The following is a 26,561-nucleotide window of genomic DNA, read 5'->3' on the forward strand; positions in this document are numbered from 1 at the left end:
GTTGCTTGGACTGAGTTTTGAGTCAAATAGACTGGATATTGGTTATCAACCAGTGTTGTGGAAGCCCAGTTTTGAGAAAGGTTAGGAAGGCCGAAACACTTGTCAACCGGAATGGGCTCATTAAATTAAATCTAATTTCAGAAACTCTATAAATTGAATGTGTGCATCTATTTGGGGAAGCTTTAGAAAAGCTGTGGCGCAACATATGACTATTTTTTTTATAATCTCCAATTCTGTATTTAATGTAGTCCACCAGTCATGGGGCTGCAAGTTCTTCCATGGGAAGCGGATGTTGAAGGCAACACCCATCTATGGAAACACCCTCACTTTTCCATTGAGGTACAAAGCATTGTGTATGTGTTCAACAACATATTTGCGGTGTGTCCATTCGTGGTGGTACATAGAAGCCACCCAGTATTAGACTAGGGCATTCAAAAAGAGTATGAAACACACTTGAACTAAGGTGGTTGCCTATGGCAAAAAGTGTATATTTTAAGGTGTTTTTCAATGTAACGGTTACAGTAAGTTATGTGCCATACAACACAGGCGCATGATAAAAGGAACATTCCTCAAGCAGGCACAAAGAATGTTGGCCATTCTTATCCTTCATTGTGTAAGAGCAAATTCCACTCAGTGTATGACGATATACACCCCACTACGTTAAAACCAGCCACCATTGAATTTTGCCTACCTTTTCTGTATTCAACAGTTATGTCACAATTGAATTAACATCGGGCAGCCCTATAATAAACCTGGAAATTCCAAACACATCAATATCATGATGGATTTAAATAACGCAAGGACAAAAACATCTTCTACCTATATTGGAGAGTAGAATGGGGCCTTTCAGTCATCAGGGCCAACTTGGAGGCACTTCTCGAAACTCAGTTCAAGTTCAGAGTTGCGAAGCAATGGACTCTGGGTATGTAAATTAGCTGAAAAACTTGCATTTATGCTTCACGGATATCATTGGGCACCGCCCTTTTGCAAAGAAAGGTCTTTAGAAACTCTATGGACTCTGAACGTCTCATGGACGCGAGTGTTCACAAAAGCATGATTTTGACAGACGAGTCATTGGGCCTCATTACACGGAATGCGGTAAGGGTTTACCGTTACCAGTAAGGGTACCGTACCGGTAAACCCTTACCGCCTTACTACGAGGTCCCTTCGCGGGACCCGACCTCAGCGGCTGGCTTTACCAGCCATTAAGGAACGGGCCCACAAAGGGACCTTGGAGGCAATTACGCTACTGCAATTTGCTGTACTGTAATTGCCGCCTTCCACATTCCTATTGAACCATATGGGGGCTCAAATGGGAATGGGGAAGTGCCATGGTGAATGGGTAATTACCGCCCCCACACACCTTGGAATAGGGCGGTAATTCCGCCCTTCACCATGGCAGACTTGGTACGGTACTGGCGGCAACCATGGCACTAATAGCGCCCTGGTTACCGCCTACCGTGTAATTTTATTTATTTATTTTACATTTATAAAGCGCTCACACAGCCCGCAGGCATCGATGCGATGTTACAGGAATTGTTTGTTTTTCTTAGTTGCGTAATTGTGTTTTTTTTTTTGTCTTAGTTACGTATTTATAACGCATTTAAACACCCAGAGGTTTCTAAGTGCGGACCCGGGGATCGAACCTGTTGTTGCTTCGTGTCAACCTGTTGTTGCTTCGTGTCGTCTTGCTTCCAAGACGCGAACGCTGCCGCTGAGCTATCCGCCCGGGACATAGGGCCCATTGTGTTGTAATGAGGCCCATTGTGTTGTTGTGAACTGTGCAGCTCATTCAGAACCACGTGCTCTGTATTCTAGTCTGTACATACTCTAAACATATAGGTGCATAGAGCTGCAGAAGTACTGAACTATTCCTTATCGTATTTTTGCACTGTGCAATGACTTGCCTGTGTCACAATTATTCACAATAAGCTCTACTAATATCTGATGCTGGTCTTGATGTAACACTGTAATGTGTGGGTATACATGACTGTATCTCTATTATAATTATTGACACAGCGTCACTCATTCTGAGTGACTGGTTCCTATACTACCACATGTGTATTCATGTCCACGTCCCATCCTGATTCCAGAAGGGACTAGCCAATTGATCAATGTGGTTCAACTCCGGGCCTCGAGGGCCAGAATCCTGACAGGTTTTTAAGATAGCTCTCATTAATGTTCATGAGGAGAAAAGTGCATACATTTAAAATCATTGTCTGCAAATGTATCTCATGAATAATAATGATGGGGTCTCCTGAATACCAGGCATGGATCCGGCCCTCGAGGCCTGGAGTTGGACAACCCTGCACGAGATTGTGCTGTGTCACTAGAGTAAAGTCACAATGCCCTGGAAAGTGGGAGAAATACGTCTCAAAGGGGTCAGCCACAACCCTTGCACAAACAAGTGGCAAATCTTAAGGTTACACACCTTCTGACAGAATGTAATGTTTGCAGCAGCTCACACGATCAACAGCCACGTCCATGTGTATGTGCTCACTAGGGAGAACAGACAGAATGCACTTGATCCACAAAGCGTTTTTCAAGGGTGCCTCCTTTTGATAAACACTTTGTGAATCAGGCCCCAATGCCTTTGGTTGTGCCCGTATCCTGCATATGGGACCAGGTAATGATGGGAATATATACCAGATTGAGATATGTTCTGATATAAGCAATACTATAGCATGAACATTGCAACGACATGTTCTTTGCGCAATCAGACGCGTAGATTAGCTTCTTAGTGTTAGCTTCGAAGCCATGTTATCCTGGGAACCCAAAGCCTGTTTTACAGGTTCTCTGAGTGCAAGAAACCCATCCCACCGGAAGAATGCTTGTGTGGTGGCCTTAAAGTGGATTCTAAACCTTTTTAGCAAGTCTGCAAGTGGCTTCCTCTCATTACTCTCAACATTACGTGTTTCCACACGTTGGAGTCAATATGTACCACGATAAACATGGCTCTAGTATGCTTATGTGTTTCCGGTGTCTCTTGGTTGTCTATAATTCAAGAGAAATTAACACATGAAAAAGCCCATTGTGTATTACTTCTCTCAGCATCAATACATAGTCGTGCATTAGGCAACTCTGTCCCCGGTTCTCTGACCTCTCTGGATCCAGGGAACACTGCCCTCTTGTTCCTTGAACGTTTGTACAGTGCACGGCTGCTCTCGACCTGCCTAAAACAAAAATACCAAAAACACACAAATATTCAGGAGATCTAGGCAGCTTACGTTTAAATCAGACCTTGCATTATCAATACCTTCTCCTAAAATGACAGAATACTGGGGCAGCTGTACAACAAATTGTGTAGACCAGCCCTTGGGTCCTATCGTGTCCGGCAAGCTCCTTCACCATTGGGTTGAAGTTAGGTCAGCCTCACTGCAGTGAGAAGAGACATGTAGGTTACAAAGAAGAGTGACTGTGTCATGCTTGCCACCATGGATTTAGGGTCCATTGAGCCTAACATAATCCCAAGAATTCCGATGAGAAATTCATACAAAATTCACCCTCCCATACGTTGTCCATTTTACCACTTTTAAAGTATAGACCCTGCAAATACGTATGCATAATTGAGGCTCTAGCAAAATCGTTCTTCTTTAGTCATGTGGACAGGCCTTAATGTTAAGGATTGTGCATGGCAGAATAGATTTTCTGAACAGCATTGTAAATCTCTAAGGATAAGAGAACATCTCTGTCTGCCTTCTCCAGTTCTGAAAAAGGGACACATATCCCAGAGGGGAGGGCCAGTGTCCTTAACAATGTGTGAGAGGATGTGGATATAAGACCAGATGATGCAGAGGAGGTAGAAACATGTACCAGGGACAAGGACAGTAGAGCATGATATGGGAATGGGATAGTGGAGGAAGTGCTACGTTTTAGGATGAAGGCTGTGAGGGATAAGTGCTGTGGGGTTGTCGTACAGAGGAAGGGAGAGAGGGGAACTGTAAGAGGATTCAATTCAAAACTACAGCTAAGTCAATGCCTAGTCTGGGATACTGAATGGAAACCCTTATTGATATATCTGTATGTCCAGTTCATGATTTCTGGATGACTACCCCTATATAACACCCCTCTCTTGGAATCCCCCTGACCCCACTGAGCCAAGAAGTAGTTCTGTTTTGCAAGTTTAAAAGGTTTATTTGAAAAAAAATGTAACAGTATATATATATATATATATATATATCACTTTTATAATGAATTAATAATTGAATATCACACTTAATCTGTGCAGTAATCAATAATGGATAGTCTGGCACTAGCACACTTCTTTATAATCAATGATGAGTGGGTATAGGATGGATAAGATAGCAACAATACTTTTATGGTTTCAAATAGATGCAATGTGGAATGAAAATGCAGTACAGAAAATAACTTGATAGGATTTCAGCAAAAGACAATGTAATCACTTTCTTGGACAATTCACCCCCCCCCCCCCCCTTTATGCAATGTAAGGAGATGAAGAGGAGAGCACTCAGTTCTTAGGAATGCAATCAAATAGAATTCAGTTCAATTCCAGCAAGCTTAGACTACAGAAATTTGAAACACAGGCCCAAAATGCTTTTATATGTGCTGGCAATGAAGTGAGGAATATGCTGAAAATGGTTTTAATTCCCTTCAGGTGGTTCAGGGTGCGTGGTATCTAGTTAATATTAGTTCAGGCTCACTCTAGCAATTATTCAGGGACGATTCTTAAGAGGCAAACGAAATTTAGCAGTTCAGGCAAAAGCAGCTATCTTTTTACAAGTAAAGAAATCGTGCCCAATCGCAAATCGCGGCAAAATTCGCGAACGCGTGAATCGTGATTGCGGAGAAAGTATAAGGAGTAGCAAGTCGGTTCTAGGCTTGTTGAGAAGCTGAGATTCTACGCTTTCAGAGGAAAGTTCCTAGCACAAACGGTTACGGAGTTATGAACGATTTTGTGAAGGTTGTTTTTCGGATTTGAAATTTTAAAAGTTAAAAGCGACAGGTTACAGCTTGCAGCTAGAAAATGACAGGTGACAGCTTTGCAGCTGCAGAATTGACAAATGACAGTGGTGCAGCTTTACAAAATAAAAAGTGACAACTTCTAGGAGGCAGTTCTGGTTAGATTAAAATAGTTTGGATTAGATTATTTTGACTAAGAGATTGGTTCTGCACAGTTTGAAATAGGCCTCGCCACGGATCTGGTCAGGTTTTGGACTGGACTCCGGATCTGGTCTCGGCACTTCACAGTGATCTGGGTCAGCTCTGCTCTGCTGGTCTAGCCTCTCTGGATTCTGGATACTGCTTTGCCTTCTGTGTACTGCTACAGGTTCTGGAGATTGATGGATTTGAAGTCTGGATCTCTGGATGTGAAGTCGTCGGTCAGCATGCTCCGCAGCAAATGGAATTGAATCTCTCTACCTTTCCCAGCAGTCTCTTTTTATGTGTTTTGAAAGTGAGTGTGTGCCTGGGCCTAGCTAAGCCTGCCCCTTTCTACTTGTCATTGGCCCAATTCTCCCCTCTCCCATGATTGGGGGAAGGAAATGTGAGTCAGAGTGATGCTGTAGGTTTTATGGGTCAGAGGATCCTCCCCTGGTCAGTTTGCCCACAAATCTATATTTGATTCAAATACATATTGCACAGATACACAGTTGTTTAAAATTACATGCACCCATCACATATCACATGAGGTATACTCTGTTCAAACTCTGCTCTTCCTGAGGGCTTACATTCAAAAATGGCAACTTATTTTCGATTTTAGTAGGTTATGCAACCTTGGTTCTTCATTAAAAGTTATACACATATACACAGGCTGTCCATACCTACTCCAGTAAATTCCCATATCTCTAGCTTAAACACAGAGTATGTGGTGTCAATAAATAGCGGGGTTTTGCCCCAGAACATCACACAAATTGGAGTTTGGGCTTGAATCGAAGGTACATTTTTTAAATTAAGGCTCTCAAAGTTATACATTCCTGTCATTTGATTACAAAGAGTTATCAGTGTTTCTGTAAAATATATATTTTGCTTTCAATTCAGTTCTCAGAGTGTTGGAGTCCGCCTCCAAGACTTGGGTGGGTCAGTGACCATGCCTCTGCTGGCAGGCAGGCCTTTGTTGACAGGAAACAGTCAAAATCAACATATTCTATTCAAGTGCAAGAGCCTATTGTGTGGTCTCCAGGAGGCTGAGGTCAGCAGACCAGGGGGTCACTTTGCATTTGGTTATTATGACCATGTGATATCCTGGGCTGTGGTGTGAATCTCTTGAGGTGAGAGGGTTTCCCAGGCTTCTGGCCTCTGGGAACAGCAGGTGGCTAATTTTTGATTAAAATGCAGCCTTTGAAGTCAGCTGAGTCAAATTCCTTTGTCAGCAACTGCACTCAGTTCTCCTGTCAGAGTTTAGACCGCTAGCGCCACCTTGAGGATTTTGTTGGTACTGCATCCATTTTTGGGATCTTTCTTGGATTAATGCATTCCAAACAGGAATGGTTCTTACATGGTAGTAAATAATCCTTGCTTAACATTGTTTTGATGGGGCTCCTTACAGTAAAATGGTTATGTGGAACCCCACAAAAGGGTTGAATCTTTAAAGTGGTCCGATGAGCCACAATTTCAGCAACTTTTTGACATCAGTAACAGTGGATTTTGTTAACAAAGATCTTTCTTTACACTGCTGGGTGGCAAGTTAGGTAACCATTTTGGTGTGCGCACAAACTGCGTGGTTCTCCTGGATTCTGGCACACATGTGGGCTTTTTGGCCATCTTGGATTTTCTAAGCCCACAGCACCAAATGTTGCAGCATGATAGCTCAAACGTGGGTCAGGACACCCAACAAGGCCCCCCCACCCGACTGCACTTTAAATCTGAGTCGATGGGGAGTCGGGTGCAAAGAGTGTTTTGACCCACGTACTGGTATGTCCGCATAATCTTCTTCCAATTCTGCAAATGGCACAGTTCAGCATCTTTTCCTCCATCTGGTACTGATCGATCGGTTCTCCTCGCTGGTCCTCATGGGAATATTGGGCGGTACCCTGGGCCCCTCGGGTCTCTGCTCCCGGTCTCCGGATCGTCCTTCTTGGCCAGTCTCCAGGCTTTCTTTCTCCTAGGACGACAAAGGAAGAGCGGCAATACCTATTCATGGACATTTCTCCCCCACCATTGATATAGTGGGGTGGCATATATATTTTAGAACTCAACAGATATGAACATGCACATGTTTTTAAATTAAGCAACAGGAACACATAAACTTGAGAAACACAGTATTTGATAGGCTATATGTAGGATATTTTTAGGGTTGGAATTGAATTACTCTGGAGCGGTACCCTCTGGGATTACAGAGGACTCCTCCAGTTGCTGCAAAGTGTGCCTGGGATGGCAACACTTCAACTGGTTTATGTGGACCCACTTGTCTTCCCCCTCTGCCAAACCGCCTTTGGGAATGCGGATCTTGTAGGCCACAGGGAGATCTTGTCTATAATCTCAAAGGGTCCCTTCCATGTAGGCAAGAATTTTCACTGTTTTGCCTGGTTTTTTTGGAAGTTGTATAAATAGACCCCATCCCCCACCTGATGTTCCTTCCTGGAAGTTTTCAGGTCATAGTGGGTTTTCATACTCTCGGCTGATCTTTCTAGATTCTGCTGAGCATAAGCAAACGCATGTTGGATGTGTTTCCTTAAATTCTCCACATACTCATGAGTTGTGGAGGCATTTATCAGTGTCTGCTCTTGGGTCCTGTAGAGCAAATGCTGAGGAAGCACCATCTTGCGCCCAGTCATCAACTCGAATGGTGACATTTTGGTTGCAGATGAAGGGGTAGATCTCATGGCCATCAGGACCAGAGGTAATCGGATATCCCAACTTGGCCCAGAATCTGCCACAAACTTCTTTAATATGCTCACAATGGTTCGGTTATATCTCTCTACTGCCCCAGAAGAAGCTGGATGGTAAGCAATATGTAACTTCCTTTTGACCCCCAGTATCTCCCACATCTTTGTCATTACTTCACTGGTGAAGTGGCTACCCCTGTCTGACTCAATCCTTTGAGGTAGACCAAAACGGGAAAAGATGTGATTGATCATCAAGGCAGCGGCTGTTTCTGCCTTGCAGTTTGGGGCTGGGAGACATTCCACCCACTTGGTAAACAAGCATGTCACAGTCAACATGTACTTATTCCCCCTAGCGGAGCGAATCACGGGGCCTACAAAGTCAATTTGTAAATCTGACCATGGGAGTGCCATTCCCCTCTTTTGGAGAGGCGCCCGGTGTGTGAGGGATGTTGGCTGAAATTGTGCACACACAAGACAACCCTTCAAATATTGGTTGAGGTCCTGGCCCATGTGTGGCCAGTATGCAACCTCTCTTAAGATCTCAAGTGTTGTATGAAACCCCCTATGACCGGCGGTAGCCGCATCATGGGCATGACTTAACATCAGGCTTCGGAAGGAGGTAGGAACCACCCACTGATCATGGCCAGATTGGGATTTCCTTACCAACAAACCGTCTTGGATCCGGAACATTTTTGGACATTTCATCAATACTCTAAGGTCCTCTTTCCCGTTGTAATCGGTATCCGCCAGGGGAAAGTTCTCAGGGTCCTCAATGTGTTGGTAAAATTTACCAATTATTGGATCCCCTTCTGAGCGGTAATCAAATCAGCATCAGGGGTCTCCTTACTCCATTGTGCAATTGAAAGATCATTGTGAGCATTTGTCTGGGACCTAGTGATAGCAGTGACCTGGATTTCCCCCAACAAGGACTCAATCTCAATTAGATCCCCATGGATAGCCCCGGTTTTGGCCAGCTGATCAGCTAAGTCATTTCCAGTTTTGTCTGGTCCCTCTACTTTGGAATGACCCTTGATCTTCTTCCAATAGATGGTCATCCCCTTCGAGGTGACCAGATCATCAATGTTTTGGATCAACTTCCCATGTTTCAAGGGTTTGTTGTTAGCACATAACCTGCCTCTGGTTTTCCAATTAACCAGGTGCTCCACGAACCCGTTCCGTACATAATCAGAATCTGTGATTATGACCAGTTCGTGGAGTTGGTGTTGGACAGCAGTGAGGATGGCTTGATGCACAGCCATCAATTCTACCACCTGACTACTTCGGGGGCCAATTTTGTACCCAGCGGAGGGTTCTGGGGTCTCCTTCACCCATGCATTCCCTATGCCGGCCACCAGTTCTTTCTCCCCGTTGTTGTCAACATGGTAAGAAAATCCGTCCACATAGACAGTGGGCATTCCCTCACACTTGTCTTCTTCAAAGACTTTGTGTGGGGAATTAAGTTATGCCTCCATGTTGTCCTTGATTTTTAGACTTTCGTCCTCGAGACAGTTTTCTCTGGCACAATCATGCAAGTCAGCCAGACCTTGCGCGAGGGGACTCTTCTTGTTTTGGCCATATCTGACCTCCACAGGAAAGCCTTGCATTGACAGAATCCAGGAAGTAATTCGGGAATTACTCACATTCCCGGACCGGATTCTGTCACTTTGGAGATATTGCAGAGGCTGGTGTGGAGTCTCCACTATGATGTGTTCCTCCTGGATAAACGGGCGGTAATTCTTCAATGCTCACACCTTTGGCAGGAGTGCCTTCTCACAATCGTTGAATTTTTCCTCCACAGAGGATAAAGTTTTGCTCGCATAGGAGATTACTTTATTGACCTTGTCATGCTTTTGGTATAATACTGCCGTCAAGCACGTATTAGAGAACCCCGTCTCCAGGAAGAACTCCTTGTTTCTGACAGGGTAAGCTAGGCAAGGCGGTTGTGAGAGGCTTCTTTTGAGTTGTCTTACCGCCTCGGCTTGTTCTGGACCCCATTCCCACTTGACCCCCCCTTCAGGAAATGAATCAGGGGTCTGGTGATCTCTGCGTAGCCCTCAATGAACTTTCTGCTGTAATTAGTCAGCCCAAGGAGGCTCCTTAGTTCCCGCAGAGTTGTGGGGTCTTTCCGTTTCTGAAGTGCTTCCACTTTCTTTTCCTGGGGACAGAGACCCTGAGGAGTAATCTCATGCCCCAAGAAATTAACACGGGTTCTACACGACTGTGCTTTCTGAAAGGAAAGTTTTGCTCCGGCGGCCCTCAACTGGGTCGTAACATAACGGATCTCCACTATGTGTTCCTCCACAGATGAACTTTTGATGAGGACATCATCTACGTAAACCAGGTTACCCCTCGCACCCAGGTCGGGCATGGCCTTATGTAGGAAAATGTTGAATTCATTGCCGGAGTTGAGTTATACGAAGGGAGTCCAGGGTCCATGTGTACTGCTGGCCCCCAAAGGTAAAAGCCAGTTTGTATTGGTCCTCCCTACTGACAGGCACGGTCCAGTATCCATTGGTCAGGTCTATTGCTGTGAATACCTGTGACCCCTGAATCTGGGTCAGGCCTTGGTCAATGTAGGGCAGAGGCCACCGGGAAGTATGGACCCGTTTGTTGAGATCCCTGAGGTCGGCGCAGAGTCTCCACTGGCCGTTTGGCTTCAATATTCCCAGCACCGGGTTATTGAAGGTGCTGTGAACTGGACGGATTATTCCCCGGGACTCCAGGTTCTTAATTATTTCAGTAAGGGACTCCATGGATGCGAGAGGCAAACGATATTGCTTCACAAACACTGGAGTCATTCCAGGGTCCGTGGGAATTGTTGTTGTGTGGATGTCGGTGCGACCACAGTCATATGAGTCTACCGCAAAGAGATCTTGGAAATCCAAGAAAACTTGTTTCAACTTTTGCTTTTGTTCCAGAGTCACACAGGCATCAGCTAGGTTGACTCTCTCTTCCACCATCTGCCTGAAGCCTGGAAAGACTTCTGGTTTGGCTATCTCAGCGGCCTCCTCCAGCTGGGTGGAGAAGTCCCTGGTCAGAATGCTGATTTGGACTGGAGGCCTCAGGTGGGAAAGGCAACCCTCATGGACCTGGAAAATCACCTCATCCCTCCTGAAGTCACAAGTCACATCTTCCTTACCATAGGGGCAGGAAGTGTACACCAGGAAGTTCCCCCCATGCCGGGTAAAAAATCCTGTCTGGTGTTGTATTGTCATCACTGTCACTGTCAAAACAGTCCTTGGAGATTGGTCCTAACAGTTCATTTCCTAAATCAATGGAAAAATGTCGGTCATGAACCGCCATTCCAACAATGGTGCCTGCGGCTAGAGTAATACTCTTTAAGTCGCTGTTATCCACCTCTATTAGAATGGTGTCATGTTCTATGTTGACTAATGGAGTTGGGTTTACCCCTAACCCTTGCTGTTGGAGAGAAGCGTTTAGATGTATGTAAGCATCAGGGTTTTTCAAATGTTGTCCTCTTTTAACTTTCACTTCCAGGGAGAATTGTCGGGTCCTTTCTGGGATGGTGACTTCCTCTTTAATCTGAATTTCAACGGCATAAGGTAGCAATTGAGCTGACCTAAATGCTTTTTCTGGATCATCAAAGCCCATGGGATTATCCGCTAATCGGGACCAAGCTTTGAAGTTTATTAGGTCCAAACTAATGGCAAAGCGATTGAGAATGTCACTGCCTAAGTAAAAAGCGGCAGTGACGTCTCGCACGACCCAACAATTGTGGACTATGCTCTTGTTGCCAATGGAGATTTTGAGCATACACCTGCTTGGCAGGAGATGTTTGGAAATGGGTGCTTCCAGGTCCATTTCCCATTTGTCTATCAGTTTGAATGTGGGAATGGTTGGATCTTTTGGGAGTTGGCGGAACATGGCTTCGCTGATGAAGCTCTTACCATTGTTCACGCACACTCGAGCGAGAACAGAGTCCTTCCCATCATTTAACTGAACAGGGATGAACAACTGCTCTCCAATTTGCTGAATATCAGCCAGGCTCTGAGCTGATTTCACATCTTTCTGGACTATAGGATTGGGAGTTTCTGATTGTGGATTGGTGAAGAATTTCAAAGTGTTTCCTTCCAGTGTGGAATACCACCTTAAACTGGAAGGAAGTTTGATTTTCAGAAATAGAGAGGACCCCCCATCACCAGTCTGTTGTCCTACTGCTATTACTGTCACGTCTGGAGTTTGGTTGTCCTGGAAGTGAAATTCTACTTGGTCAGATTTTTGTTCAACCATGTGGCAGGTGCCGTTTAAACTACCATGGTTGACACTCTGTTTTAATTTTATTGGTCGGCTAGTCTGGGTCCAGAGGACCTTTTTTACACAATCCATTAGGGGTGACAACCTTCTATTAGGGGTGACAACCTTCTCAGGAGATCATTCCCTAGTAAACAAGGGGTGCCCTCTGGAGTCACTACTATGACCAGGTGTTTCACCTTGTGTCGCCCAATTTTAATGTCCAAGTCTACAGTCCCCTCAACGGGAATTTCCTTCCCATCAAAGTTCTGCAGTTGTCCAGGAAGAGAGGTGAGAGGAATTCGGTAATTCTCCCCCCTTCCTGCATTTATTTCCTCAAAGGCCCTTTTGGACAGAAGGGTAGCTTGGGATCCAGTGTCCACCAGTGCCAAACTTGTACCCTGCCCCTGTACTTGTACCGGGGCATAGTACCTTCCCTCCTTCTCCTCAAGGGGGAACAGATAATGCACATTTTTGGACAACTGGTGGGCTAACTTTCTGGTTTTGGACATTGCTTGAGAAGAGATTTGGGCAGAATTCTGTGGAGAGTCTTGGGAATCTGAAAGAAAAAGTTGGCAACTGGAGATCAGAGCCATGGTGGGTTCCCCTGGTTCCGGTTCTGGGCCGCCCCCCCCTTTTTGGAGGCAGTCACCAGGATGGGTTTGAACCAGGGGATTTTGGTACTGTGGGTTCTGGGATGAGATGATGGGCGGCGGTAGCTCAGTCTCCATATCTCCCCAGTCTGGATTGGAATCCCTTGGGACCCATTTTTCTTTGGGAGGAGTTCCCCCATCTCTGAAGGAGAAGATCCTTTTCCCAGGATCTTCTGAGGATCCCTCTCCCTCAAATTGGAAGATCTGTACCTCCTCCACAAAGTGGGTCTGTTTGGTTCCTTTGTTTCTCCTACCCCCCCTCTGCTCCTTGGGAGGCAGGCTTTCAGGGGTAGGAGATTTTGTTTCCGGTTCCTGTTTTTCCAGGGGCTGTTTACAAGTTGGGAAGGAAGTTTCCTCCAAGGCTTTACACCCCCCTTCACCTTGTGCCTCCTCCCTGGGAACCGGTGTGTTATCGGGGTGCTGCCCCCGTCATTGTTCTGGAGCACCAGGTCCAGAGTTTGGGGCATTCGGTGGTGGCATGCTCATCTGAGGGTTCTGTTGAGCCCTCAGTATGTGACCCAGATCTCGTGCCATATTTTGGACCTGGCGCTCAAGTTGTGAAACCCGCTCAGGCTGATACGGGGCTCTATTTTCTCCCCTGGGCTGATCCCGGGAAGGGTAGCTATCCCTTCTCTGGTAGTACCCCTGGTTGGGAAGGTTTTGGTACCCCTCCACCGGTGGCCTCCCCTCGCTCGGATTAGGTTGTCTGGGCTCAGGGAATTGGGGAAAGAAGGATGGATGATTTTGGGGCGGGAAATTGGGTGGATATCTGCGGAAAAAGTTCTGCCCAGGATTTTGAGAATTTCTGCCCTCCTGTGGGAAGTTGGGAGGGAAGTTCCCTGGGTTAGGTGCTTGGCCGGATCCCCCCCTTGGGCTGGAGGAGTCCACACATAACCCAGGTTTGGTCGGTTTCCCTTGTAGCGGGGACTTACATAGTCAGGGGAGCGGGGGACCCCATTTGTGGGACTACCTCCTCGACTCCCTGTCGGTGACTGGCCCGAGGGCCTTCTGGGCTGTGAATTATTTGGTGCAGGCAGGTTTTGAGGCCCCCCCATCTCCAAATCTAAAACGGGTCAACCTTTACCTCTGCCACCGGGCAGCAGCAGGGGTGCTGTTGGTTTTGGGGTTTTTCGGCGCATTATTTTCATTTTCGATAGGCTTATGCACCTCATAGATCCGGGTAGCCTGTTCAATGACCAAGTCTAAAGATCTTTTCTCATGAAAATCTCTCACGAGCTGGGTCATTATATATTTAGGGAGAGCATGGAAAAATGTATTGACAAACTCTTTGCTATCTGTGCGCACCCTTCTGGTGGTCTGTGCAAAAGCACGCTTTAATTCTTGCACAAACTCTTGTGGGGCCTGATCCTCCCCACATTGCAAATTGTAGGCTGCCTTGCGAGCCTCTTGAGGATTTCTGTGAAGAGAAAAATGTTTCAAGATGGCCGTCTTATAGGTGGACCATCTTAAATGATTTTGGTCCTCCAGCCCCGCAAAGAAACTGGAGTATTCTGGGGAGAATGTCCATTTGACATACTGGATGCAGCTACTGCTGTCCTTCAAATGGAAAGTCTCCATCATTTGCTCATAGAGCTCCAAGTGTTCCCAAACGGAATACTTGGCGTTCTTATGATAAGGCGTGATGACACTCCTTATTGCCTTTATTTGCTTCAATGGGTCCTTAAGCAAGGCCCTTTTTGCCTTATTGGCCTTTTTGGTTCGGGTAACCCTGGTCCATTCATCCTCTGACTCAGAGGCACTGCTCCCCGAGGTTCCTGTCTGCTCTTCTAGGTTTTCCCGGATTTTGCGAGCCTGGGAATGGCTGGCAGTATGTGGGGACCTACTCTCCTGTGTCCTGCGCCGTTCAGAGGAGTCTTCAGATTCCCCCTTGCTGCCAGGATTTGATGGGTACCCCCCCCACTGACCTAACTGGGCAGAAGTTTTCAGGATGCTCTTAATGGGCCTACTCTCCTGGGGTTCCCCACTAAATTGCACCGTGCTTGGGTGCCCATACCCGGATGCCCGCCCCTCCATTCCTGGGAGGTACTGGCCTATGAGCCCCATACTTCTGGTTGGATAGTAATCTGCCAACCCCGTGGCCCTCGGCTCATGTGCGCGAGGGGACATGGGGGTGGCAGAGTCCAGGGACTGAGAGGTATGAAGGCCTCTGGTACTAGGGCTCCTGAGGTTATGCTCAGGAGTCTCCCTCTCCCAGCGAACCTGGTCTCTATCCGCCCCTGCACCCTGTTGCAATGCAAGAGCCTGCGCTTTCAGTTCCTCAGTTAAGGCCTTACTCGACTCTATCAGTCTCTCCTGCATCGCTACCTGTTGCTGGAGCCTATCATTGTGCTGACAGAGAGCCTCATTTTCTCTCTGTGCCTCCTGATTGGTCCTGGAGTACTGGGCCAGTCTCTGCTGCAGGAGGGTTACCTCCTGAGCTGTGTCCCTATTGGCCTGCTCCTTTCTTGCCAGAGCATCCTCCACCCTCCTGGTGTGCTCTAACAAATTATGGTGTTCTTTTTGGAGGTCACCCAGTCCCTGGAGGGCCAGGTGATTTTCTTCCATTTTCCTTTTTAAGTGGCAGACTTCCTGGCCTAAGGTGTCCCTTTCCTGACTAAGAGCCTGCATCTGTGCCGCCAGGTCGTCCCTTTGCCTTTGGAAGGCACCAGCTTTCTGGTGCTCCTGATCAAACTCTGCCTGGGTATCCAGGTCTTTCAGAATCAATTTATTGCTTTCCTCTTTCTCTCTGTCTATTCGAATTTGCAGGGTGGCTACCTGTTCTGTGCATGCCCTGTTGAAGTCCAGTTGTTGCTCGAGCTTTTTCTGGCTCTGCAGAAGGGAGTCCAACCCTTCTTGGTACTCCTTCTGCAAGGCCAGAAATCTGGTATCCTGATCAGCCTTCTCCTGTTGCAGTCTATCCATGTCCTCTTTTATTTTAATGATATACTGCCTACTATCATTTTCTGACTCCTGGCTCCCCTGCAGCCTCTGCTCAGAAGAGACCAGGTCAGATTGGACCTTTTCTAACGCCATCTGTCGCTTATTCGCCAGATCTTGGCTTTCAGTACATTTATCCTGCATGTCTCCCATATATAGGTACAAATATGCCGCTATCCTAACCATCTTGTCTTGTTCATCTTTAGCTTTAGGTTCCATGTATAGTTCACTCAGGGCCACATGTAAGGGACCCTGATCTCTCATATATCTGACCCTGTTTCAGTGACCTGTTGCGTGATGGCCTGCAACCAGACCGTTTGGTCCTGGTGAGTCCACTCACCTCTCACAAATAACTTATGTAAGAAGTGCTCTCTGGCTATTTTCATGTCTACTAAGGTCGTCATTCTAGAGATTGGTCTCTGTCCTGACTTACAGAAATTAGTATTTTATTTTTGCAAAACAGACCTTTTCCTTAGAGTGTCCCTTTTGAGGAGTGCTTTACAGCGCAATGCAGCGTGGTGATCCGACTGGATGTATGTATCCCGTCAGTTAGCAAACTGTATTAAGCTGCACAAGTGATAGTCCTAACCCAGACGTCCGGCTCGAGCCCCCAATTTGTAAGAGGATTCAATTCAGCACTACAGCTAAGTCAATGCCTAGTCTGGGATACTGAATGGACACCCTTATTGATATATCTTTATGTCAAGTTCATGAGATCTGGATGACTACCCCTATATAACACCCCTCTCTTGGAATCCCCCTGACCCCACTGAGCCAAGAAGTAGTTCTGTTTTGCAAGTTTAAAAGGTTTATTTGAAAAAAAAATGTAACAGTATATATATATATATATATATATATCACACTTTTATAATGAATTAATAATTGAATATCACACTTAATCTGAGCAGTAATCAATAATGGATAGTCTGGCACTAGCACACTTCTTTATAATCAATGATGAGTGGGTATAGGATGGATAAGATAGCAACAATACTTTTATGGTTTCAAATAGATGCAATGTGGAATGAAAATGTAGTACAGAAAATAACTTGATAGGATTTCAGCAAAAGACAATGTAATCACTTTCTTGGACAATTCACCCCCCCCCCCCCTTTATGCAATGTAAGGAGATGAAGAGGAGAGCACTCAGTTCTTAGGAATGCAATCAAACAGAATTCAGTTCAATTCCAGCAAGCTTAGACTACAGAAGTTTGAAACACAGGCCCAAAATGCTTTTATATGTGCTGGCAATGAAGTGAGGAATATGCTGAAAATGGTTTTAATTCCCTTCAGGAGGTTCAGGGTGAGTGGTATCTAGTTAATATTAGTTCAGGCTCACTCTAGCAATGATTCAGGGATGGTTCTTAAGAGGCAAACGAAATTTAGCAGTTCAGGCAAAAGCAGCTATCTTTTTACAAGTAAAGAAATCGGGCCCAATCGCAAATCGCGGCAAAATTCGTGAATGCGTGAATCGTGATTGAAGAGTAGCAAGTCGATTCTAGGCTTGTTGGAAAGCTGAGATTCTACGCTTTAAGAGGAAAGTTAAACCAAGTTCCTAGCACAAACGGTTACGGAGTTATGAACGATTTTGTGAAGGTTGTTTTTCGGATTTGAAATTTTAAAAGTTCAAAGCGACAGGTTACAGCTTGCAGCTAGAAAATGACAGGTGACAGCTTTGCAGCTGCAGAATTGACAAATGACAGTGGTGCAGCTTTACAAAATAACAAGTGACAACTTCTAGGAGGCAGTTCTGGTTAGATTAAAATAGTTTGGATTAGATTACTTTAACTAAGAGATTGGTTCTGCACAGTTCTGCTAGGTACTCACAATATATTTTTGAAATAGGCCTCGCCACGGATCTGGTCAGGTTTTGGACTGGACTCCGGTTCTGGTCTCGGCACTTCACAGTGATCTGGGTCAGCTCTGCTCTGCTGGTCTAGCCTCTCTGGATTCTGGATACTGCTCTGCTTTCTGGGTACTGCTACAGGTTCTGGAGATTGATGGATTTGAAGTCTGGATCTCTGGATGTGAAGTTGTCGGTCAGCATGCTCCGCAGCAAATGGAATTGAATCTCTCTACCTGTCCCAGCAGTCTCTTTTTATGTGTTTTGAAAGTGGGTGTGTGCCTGAGCCTAGCTAAGCCTGCCCCTTTCTACTTGTCATTGGCACAATTCTCCCCTCTCCCATGATTGGGGGAAGGAAATGTGAGTCAGAGTGATGCTGTAGGTTTTATGGGTCAGAGGATCCTCCCCTGGTCAGTTTGCCCACAAATCTATATTTGATTCATATACATATTGCACAGATACGCAGTTGTTTAAAATTACATGCACCCATCACATATCACATGAGGTATGCTCTGTTCAAACTCTGCTCTTCCTGAGGGCTTGCATTCAAAAATGGCAACTTATTTTTGATTTTAGTGGGTTATGCAACCTTGGTTCTTCATTCAAAGTTATACACATATACACAGGCTGTCCATACCTACTCCAGTAAATTCCCATATCTCTAGCTTAAACACAGAGTATGTGGTGTCAATAAATAGCGGGGTTTTGCCCCAGAACATCACACAAATTGGAGTTTGGGCTTGAATCGAAGGTACATTTTTTAAATTAAGGCTCTCAAAGTTATACATTCCTGTCATTTGATTACAAAGAGTTATCAGTGTTTCTGTAAAATATATATTTTGCTTTCAATTCAGTTCTCAGAGTGTTGGAGTCCTCCTCCAAGACTTGGGTGGGTCAGTGACCATGCCTCTGCTGGCAGGCAGGCCTTTGTTGACAGGAAACAGTCAAAATGAACATATTCTATTCAAGTGCAAGAGCCTATTGTGTGGACTCCAGGAGGCTGAGGACAGCAGACCAGGTGGTCACTTTGCATTTGGTTATTATGACCATGTGATATCCTGGGCTGTGGTGTGAATCTCTTGAGGTGAGAGGGTTTCCCAGGCTTCTGGCCTCTGGGAACAGCAGGTGGCTAATTTTTGATTAAAATGCAGCCTTTGAAGTCAGCTGAGTCAAATTCTTTTGTCAGAAACTGCACTCAGTTCTCCTGTCAGAGTTTAGACCGCTAGCACCGCCTTGTGGATTTTGTTGGTACTGCATCCATTTTTGGGAACTTTCTTGGATTAATGCATTCCAAACAGGAATGGTTCTTACATGGTAGTACATAATCCTTGCTTAACATTGTTTTGATGGGGCTCCTTACAGTAAAATGGTTATGTGGAACCCCACAAAAGGGTTGAATCTTTAAAGTGGTCCGATGAGCCACGATTTCAGCAACTTTTTGACATCAGTAACAGTGGATTTTGTTAACAAAGATAGGTAACCATTTTGGTGTGCACACAAACTGCGTGGTTCTCCTGGATTCTGGCGCATATGTGGGCTTTTTGGCCATCTTGGATTTTCTAAGCCCACAGCACCAAATGTTGCAGCATGATACCTCAAACGTGGGTCAGAACACCCAACAGAAGAGGCAGCTAAGGTGGTGTATAATTCTATGCAAGTGATTCTTCAGAAAGGAGGAGAGGTAGGAGGTTCGATTTAAACAGAGATAGAGTGGGAGTAGTGCATAGAGAGAGAGGAAGTACATTCCAGAGTAATAGAGCTACGAAAGGCAGAAAGTGGAACGAAGAGGGAGTGCAATGGGCACAAGAGGTGGCAAGGTGGTGAGCCGAGGATGACTGTAGGGAGTGAGGGGGAGTGTAGGGTGTGAGATGGGCTGATAGGTATGAACAGTCAAGTCTGTGTATAGTTTTGAAGATGATGAAAATAAGTTTATACTTTGCCCTCTGTCTCATAGAAAACCAGTCTACCTGGCGACAGGCTAAGGAGTGTGGAAGGCAAAGAAAAGGAAGGTTAAAGAGTGTATGAACAGAAAATTTGAAGACTTTGTTGAGAGGTGAAAATGCATGGTTGTGAAGGCCATAGATAGACTGGCACAGTATTCAGATTGAGGGAGTACTAATAGGAGATTAGGTGCTTAGCAGTGTTGAAGGGGAGAGGTTGTCTCATTTTTCTGATGTTTAGGAAATTAGGTCTGGCCACAGTGACCTATTTGGAGATGAAGAGCAAGAAGTTGTCAGACTGGTCGAAGACTACACCAAGGTTGCGATCAGATGCAGAGTAGGGCAGGTAGTCAGAAGAGAAGAATAAAAGAGGGGGAGAGGAAGAGATAGCCTGCTTGAATGGGAAATAGAGAACGTAGGTCTTAGTGGAGTGGAGCATGAGCGAGCGGATCTGAAGAGTTGATAGGAGAAGCCATAGGAGCAGATAAAGGTGCCAAGAGCAGTTTTATAAAAGCTGAAGAGACGTGGAGCCAGGAATAACCCTTGGGGAACACCAACAGCAAATGGGGTGAGTCGTGAGGTAAGGCTGTTCCAGGACACCTGGAAGTGTCTGTGGTTGACATATGAAGCACACCAAGCAAGGGCCTTATCCCTGATGCATAGGATAGATAGTGTTGAAAGACAGTTGAACTGTTGACAGTATCGAAGGAGCAGAGAGGTAGAGAATAATAAGAATATATGAATGGTTGTCATGATGAGTGGAAGAGGCATTGTTTCTGACATTGAGAAGAGCTGACTCAGTAATGTGCAGAGGTCAGATACCAGATTGAAAAGGATCCTGGAGGTTGTACATTTCAAGGAACTCAGTGGATCAGTTGAAAACTACACACTCTAGGATTTTGGAATAGTGAGGTAGTAGAGAGCCGGGACGAAAGTTGCCAGGACAGTTAGAATCTAATCCAGGTTTCTTAAGGATAAGGATGACAGTAGCCGGTTTATAGGATGATGGAGAAGTGGCACTGTCAAGATAGAAGTTGAAGAGGGAATTAAAATATGGAGCAACACGGGTAGCTATGAGTTTCAGTTTGTGTGTGGATAGACAGTCAATGGGGCACATGAAGGGTTAACCCTGAGGTCAAGAATATCATTAGGGTTAGTAGGGGAAAAGACCGCCATTGTCATAGTCGATGAGGGTAGAGGTGGTGGAGAAAGGTGAGCAGGTAGGTGGATGGGCTGTACTTTGTGAGGGCATTTAGAATGTTGGAAATGTATGGAGAAAGATGCAGAGTAGTGACAAACAAGAGCTGTGAGATTCAAATGGAAACTTACAACACTATCCCTGTGTAAAAAGATGCAGAGTAGTGGGAAACAACCACAGCAAGCTTCAAATGCAAGTCTAGAACTGTACAAAAATACAAAAAGACATTGGAACTCATTATAAGTTTACCGGTACCCCGCCGTTAATGCCGGCGGGATACCAGCAAACTATACTACCATTTCCAATACTTGGTCAGCCGGAATTACTTGGATAGTCCAAGTGGCAGGATCGCCGGTAAATCCTTTATAGGACTCCAAGGTGGGATTTACCTGTATTACCATCACAGTTATTACCAGGCCGGTAATACCAGCCGTTCTATGCTGGTAGGGTAGCTGATATACCTCAAGCTCATACCTGAGGGCAAATCCTCCACCCTTCCAGCCAACCTATAGTTGGCTGGTCCGGAAAAGTGGCGGTACACATTATTACCAGCACTTTATTTGCAGACAGGCCAACTTAGAATGAGGCCCAATTGTTTCATACCTGATTGTCGCAGCAGACGGTGGTTAAGGCTTGGCAGGGGCTGGGTCAACCAGGGCGAAAAGGCAATCAGGTGTGGAAGGTGCCCAAGGAAGGTGCCCTTTACCTGATCCCTTAGCTGGCTACCCTGGAAAGGCTGCCCTGATGGATTGACTAAAGTGGACGTGTACCAGGGTCAGCTGACTCTGACCAAGCAACCAATCAGTGGGCAGGGGGCGGGCAGACGGAGAGTGCAGGGGAGGCCTTAGGGGAGGGGAGGCGTGCAGGGAAATGAACACGGACGCATTCAAAGGGCTTGGGTGCTGGGCTAAACTCACTGCAATGGACTGGAATGGGAATCTTTCCAGTGAAGAGCCCAGTCGCAATGCGAACAGATAGGGTTTCCCAGCGTGGAGGCACAGGTAGATGCACCAGGGTTGGCTGTCTCTGCCCAAGTAACCAATCGCAGGACAGGGGGTAGTTTAGAGGGAGGGAACGAGGGAGGCATTAGGGGATGCCAGGCAGGGAAATGGATACAGAAGCATTCGCAGGGCTTGGTCCCTGGGGCAAGCTCACCACAAAGGACTGGAATGGGAATCCTTCCAGTAAAGAGCCCAGTGGCTATGCAAACCGAGGGTTTCCTGGAGTGGAGGCCCGGATAGATGTAGCTAGTGGCTTAATACATGCTCCAGATTGATTGTTGCTATAAGTGTCAGGTCCCGGACAACTAGATGCAACTATTTCTTAGGATTGCACAACATCTGAAATTTCCATGTGTCACACTTAATTTATTAGATTCAACAAATATTAATCTCAATATATAATTCCCATCTAATTCCTTACTTTAGCAGGTAACTTCAAAAGCAATTGCATTTTCTTTCTGCTCACAATGTAATCAATTTGAAGAATGAAAGCATTCCCGCAAGTTTTCCTTTTATGGATCTTTATGTCTCCTATAGCAATATTCCAGATTGTTGAAATAGGAACCAGGATGGTTAGATGGATAACCCTCCTTTCAAACTCTGATTTACCTAATCATCTTGATCACATTTTAGGATAACAACATTGCAGGCCACATTTCAGTCACTCATATGGTGCCTTAAATGGTTGGCAGACATGTCATGAGCGTTACAGCTCACCATGCTAGCAGCTTACAACACTGGTGCCAAGCCACAGGAGTGTGTCACTAGCTATGCTGCAATGCCTATGTCATCAGAGAACTGCAATGAGCAAACACTTAATAATGCATGTTCCCTGTTACAGCAATGCAATTACATGACGCATGTCATCATGTAATCCTACTGATGTGCTGCCACTCGTGTACTTGCCCGTAAACAAATTATCCAATATAGCTGGACACCATGTGTTGGGTGGCAAGGCAGACTCAGAGCAAGTGGAAAGACAACTGATTACCAACTCGGGTGGTAATACATGTTTTATAGAAATTAATTGTTACATCAAATAGCTCCTTAAAGGCATGGCTTGACCCATGCTTTAAAGCCAAAGTGGCAATGTATCAGCTGCATGTACCTGGGGAGGACACGGGATCCGCATTTGTTACCCGTCCCTGCGCCTTTAAGGCGCACCCCTGCCAAGTGAGGGGGGTGTAGTTAATAAAGAGAGGTCAAGGGGTGGCGCTGTGACGCCAGTTGTTATACGAAGTGGAATAAAGAAAGTAATGCATAATACTTCTCCGGCTCGTGTCCTTCCTTACATCCATAGCCCGGTGTGGGCTACACCTGGCGGCGAGGATGTGTCCTCGCGCAAATCGGAGTCCTCCTTCCGCGAGCGATAATCATCTCGCGTCTTCCTGCAGGTGGCCAGTGATCCCACTGGGCCACCATCCTCCTCCGGTGCTGCTCCGCACCCAGCTCGCATCCTTCCTTACCTCCATAGCCCGGTCCGGGCTGCACCTGGCGACGAGGATGTGTACTCGCGCAAATCGGAGTCCTCCTTCCGCGAGCGATAACCATCTCGCGTCCTCCTGCAGGTGGCCAGTGATCCCACTGGGCCACCATCCTCCTCCGGTGCTGCTCCGCACCCAGCTCGCATCCTTCCTTACCTCCATAGCCCGGTCCGGGCTGCAGCATTAAGGGTGAGAAACACTCGTCGCGTGCAAGAATGCACTAACAAAGTGCTTTGGAGACGCATTGCACCAAGAATGAAAGCAGCAAGAGCATGGAACTGGCACAATACCTCAGCTGTGCTCTGCAGCCCACATACAAGAATATCATAAGGCAGTACCCATCTCTTGTTAGAGATATAATGCTCTTGATCTGGGAACTTCAAAGACAGATGCTCTTGAGATGAGGAGAAATGAGTATAGGACAGACATGTCAGAATCGATAATCCTCTCCGACCTATTGACTGATGATAGGAGACGCCTCACTTGGGCGTATGCCGAATATTTGGTAATCAATTAAACAAGCATATGACAGACATATCTGAGTCGATAATCCTCTCCGATCTATTGACTGATGACAGGAGACGCCTCACTTGGGAGTATGCCGAATATTTGGTAATCAATTAAACAAGCATATGACAGACATGTCTGAGTCGATAATCCTCTCCGATCTATTGACTGATGACAGGAGATGCCTCACTTGGGCGTATGCCGAATATTTGGTAATCAATTAAACAAGCATATGACAGACATGTCTGAGTCGATAATCCTCTCCGATCTATTGACTGATGACAGGAGTTGCCTCACTTGGGCGTATGCCGAATATTTGGTAATCAATTAAACAAGCATATGACAGACATGTCTGAGTCGATAATCCTCTCCGATCTATTGACTGATGACAGGAGACGCCTCACTTGGGCGTATGCCGAATATTTGGTAATCAATTAAACAAGCATATGACAGACATGTCTGAGTCGATAATCCTCTCCGATCTATTGACTGATGACAGGAGACGTCTCACTTGGATGTATGCCAAATATTTGGTAATCAATTAAAGGAACTAAAAAACACCTGACAAAGGGAGGATAGCTCAGGGTCAACGTGCTCACCTTGGAAGCAAGATGACATGGAGCAACATAGGTTCGATCCCCGGTCCTCTGGGCATAAAGCGTGTTATAAATAACCTATCATATCATATCACATCCCAGCTCACTATGGAAGGAAACCTCTGTTCCACCACCAAAATGACAATGGTCATGTCATCAATTTAGAAGATCATTACATTTGACCTGGCATGCGTCAATCAAAGGAAGAGGGAGGGGGTTGGTGATGGTGGTGTGGCTGACACTGATAGCTTTGGCAGCATGAGTTATCAGATATGATCAGGGAATACATGTCACAGTGCTGATGACTTTAGGGATGGCTGGCTATTATTATACTACATGAGTTTGACCATAACTCATAGCCCACGCAGAACTGTTTCTTCATGAAATGCGCTTAGTCTGTGTAATATTGCACAGCCCTTCCCTTAGTTGTTCAAAGCCTTCCAGCAGAAGTGAGACATTACTTTACTGTGTACAGCTTACATAGACTGGAAAGCCACTCCCCTGAGTTTTCGGATTATCTCACAAAATAATATCTCTTCCTTAATGTACACAGCTTTTCCCAAAGTGCAGAACCACTCCCTCAATGTTTCTGGTTCTCATACCTAGATAAGCCACTTGTTGAATCTTTACAGCTTTGTTAGAATGCAGAACCGTTGCCTCAGTCTTTCTAGTTCTTCAACAGAAATACCCCCACCGCACTCAATTTTACGTGCTTCCGCGGCGGCGGGCTCATTCAATGGCAAAAACAAAAACAAAAAGTGCGCCATCCTGCCCCTGCCCCCTTCCGCCCCGCCCCTATTAACCAGGGGAGCGCAGTGGGCGAGGGGGGGCACCAATTCACCAGGGCGCTACTGCCCTTAAGACCGGCCCTGCTCTCAGCTTCAATAGAAATAAAAGAAACTGCCCGCAAATACGTTTTGCAGACAGTGTTTTGTAATGGATTTGAATGGACTCTGCCGGCTCATTAGGTGGTGCTAATGTTAGGTATATTGCATTGGAATCCCTTAGTTTTACAGCTGCATGAAAATCCCATGCAGGAGTAAAACAAACTGCTCTCCTGAGAAGGATCAGGGAAGCAAGGCGCATAGCTGCACTCCTATGCCTCAGGACAGCCTTAAAACGTAGGGAATCATGAAAAGAAAGTGTAATACGCTTTCATATATCGCTCTACTTCTGTAGAAAATGACACCATTGACCACATAGTTCCCCTCCACATACAGTTCAACATTTGCATGGCCGAGTGCAAAAGTGATCTGCAAAAACGTGGTGTGCAGGCTTGTGCGACACCCGTTTGCACTCCACCCTGCAAAGATAGCAAACACTGACTGCAGTGTATGCATAGCAGGCAGCACTCGGAATGGATTCATGGAATCCGCATGCTTTTTACCAGTGACGTCATACTCGGTAGGAATCCGCAGCATATTCGGCAGCAAGAAAATGCACGCAGGCGCACATGCTGCAGAGGAAGGGCAAGGGGCCAAGGGCCGAATTGTAAGATTCGATTCGTCCCTCCCTGCCGCCAATCACATTGTTAAGAATGAGCTGCAACGTAAATGAAATGCGTAAAAGTCTTAAGCGCCTTTTCAGATTGTGTTTCCCTGGTGGCTCATGGCAAGTGAGCCCTGTTGTGTTTACATAGCTTTTCACGCGTGTGCTGTTCTGTGGAATAGCGCGAGACTTAACATCCTGGAGAGAGAAAATTCTAGAAGTCCTGCCATTTGGAACTTTGTTATAAACGCGCTGACTTGGTGAAAAACGGCGCTTGCATGTCTGTCATGTACATTGTTTTGGACCGGATCTGAAAATAGGGTGTGTGAATTCACTGCTGTCTGAAATTAAATCCTGGTGGTGGCACTTACATGTCTGTGTGGTACTCATCCTCGTCCCTGAAAACAATTAAAAGGGTCCTTTTTTTAAAAGTGTAAAGCACAGAGATCTGCCTCCGTGAAATGCAAACAAAAGGGTCGTTTTTTTTTGTTGTATATGCAAGCTGGGCAGGGGCACCGAGGACGGGGGGGCTACGGGGCCCGGGCACCCCCGGCAGAATGAAGTCGGGGCTGAGCCCCTCCCGGGCGGCACAGAGAGGCGCAGTATGGATGGCCCATTACTCCATCGATACTGTGTTTCTCTCTGACGGCCCCGGTGAAAGCTGGGTAAAAAACGATGTTTCAAAATTGAGGGACGGATGCAAAGCAAGAGGCTCTTGTTTTGCATCTGTTCCTCAATTTCTAAAAATCGTTTTGGGTTGGGTATACTTCTACATCTGTCCACCCGGGTGCACGGATGTAGAGGTACACCCAACCCAAAACGATTTTTAGAAATGGAGGCACAGATGCAAAGCAAGCTTGTCCCTCAATTTCTAAAAAT

Source organism: Ambystoma mexicanum, chromosome 10 (genome assembly GCF_040938575.1).
Source record: "Ambystoma mexicanum isolate Mex_15411 chromosome 10, UKY_AmexF1_1, whole genome shotgun sequence".
In the NCBI taxonomy this organism is placed as follows: Eukaryota; Metazoa; Chordata; class Amphibia; order Caudata; family Ambystomatidae; genus Ambystoma; species Ambystoma mexicanum.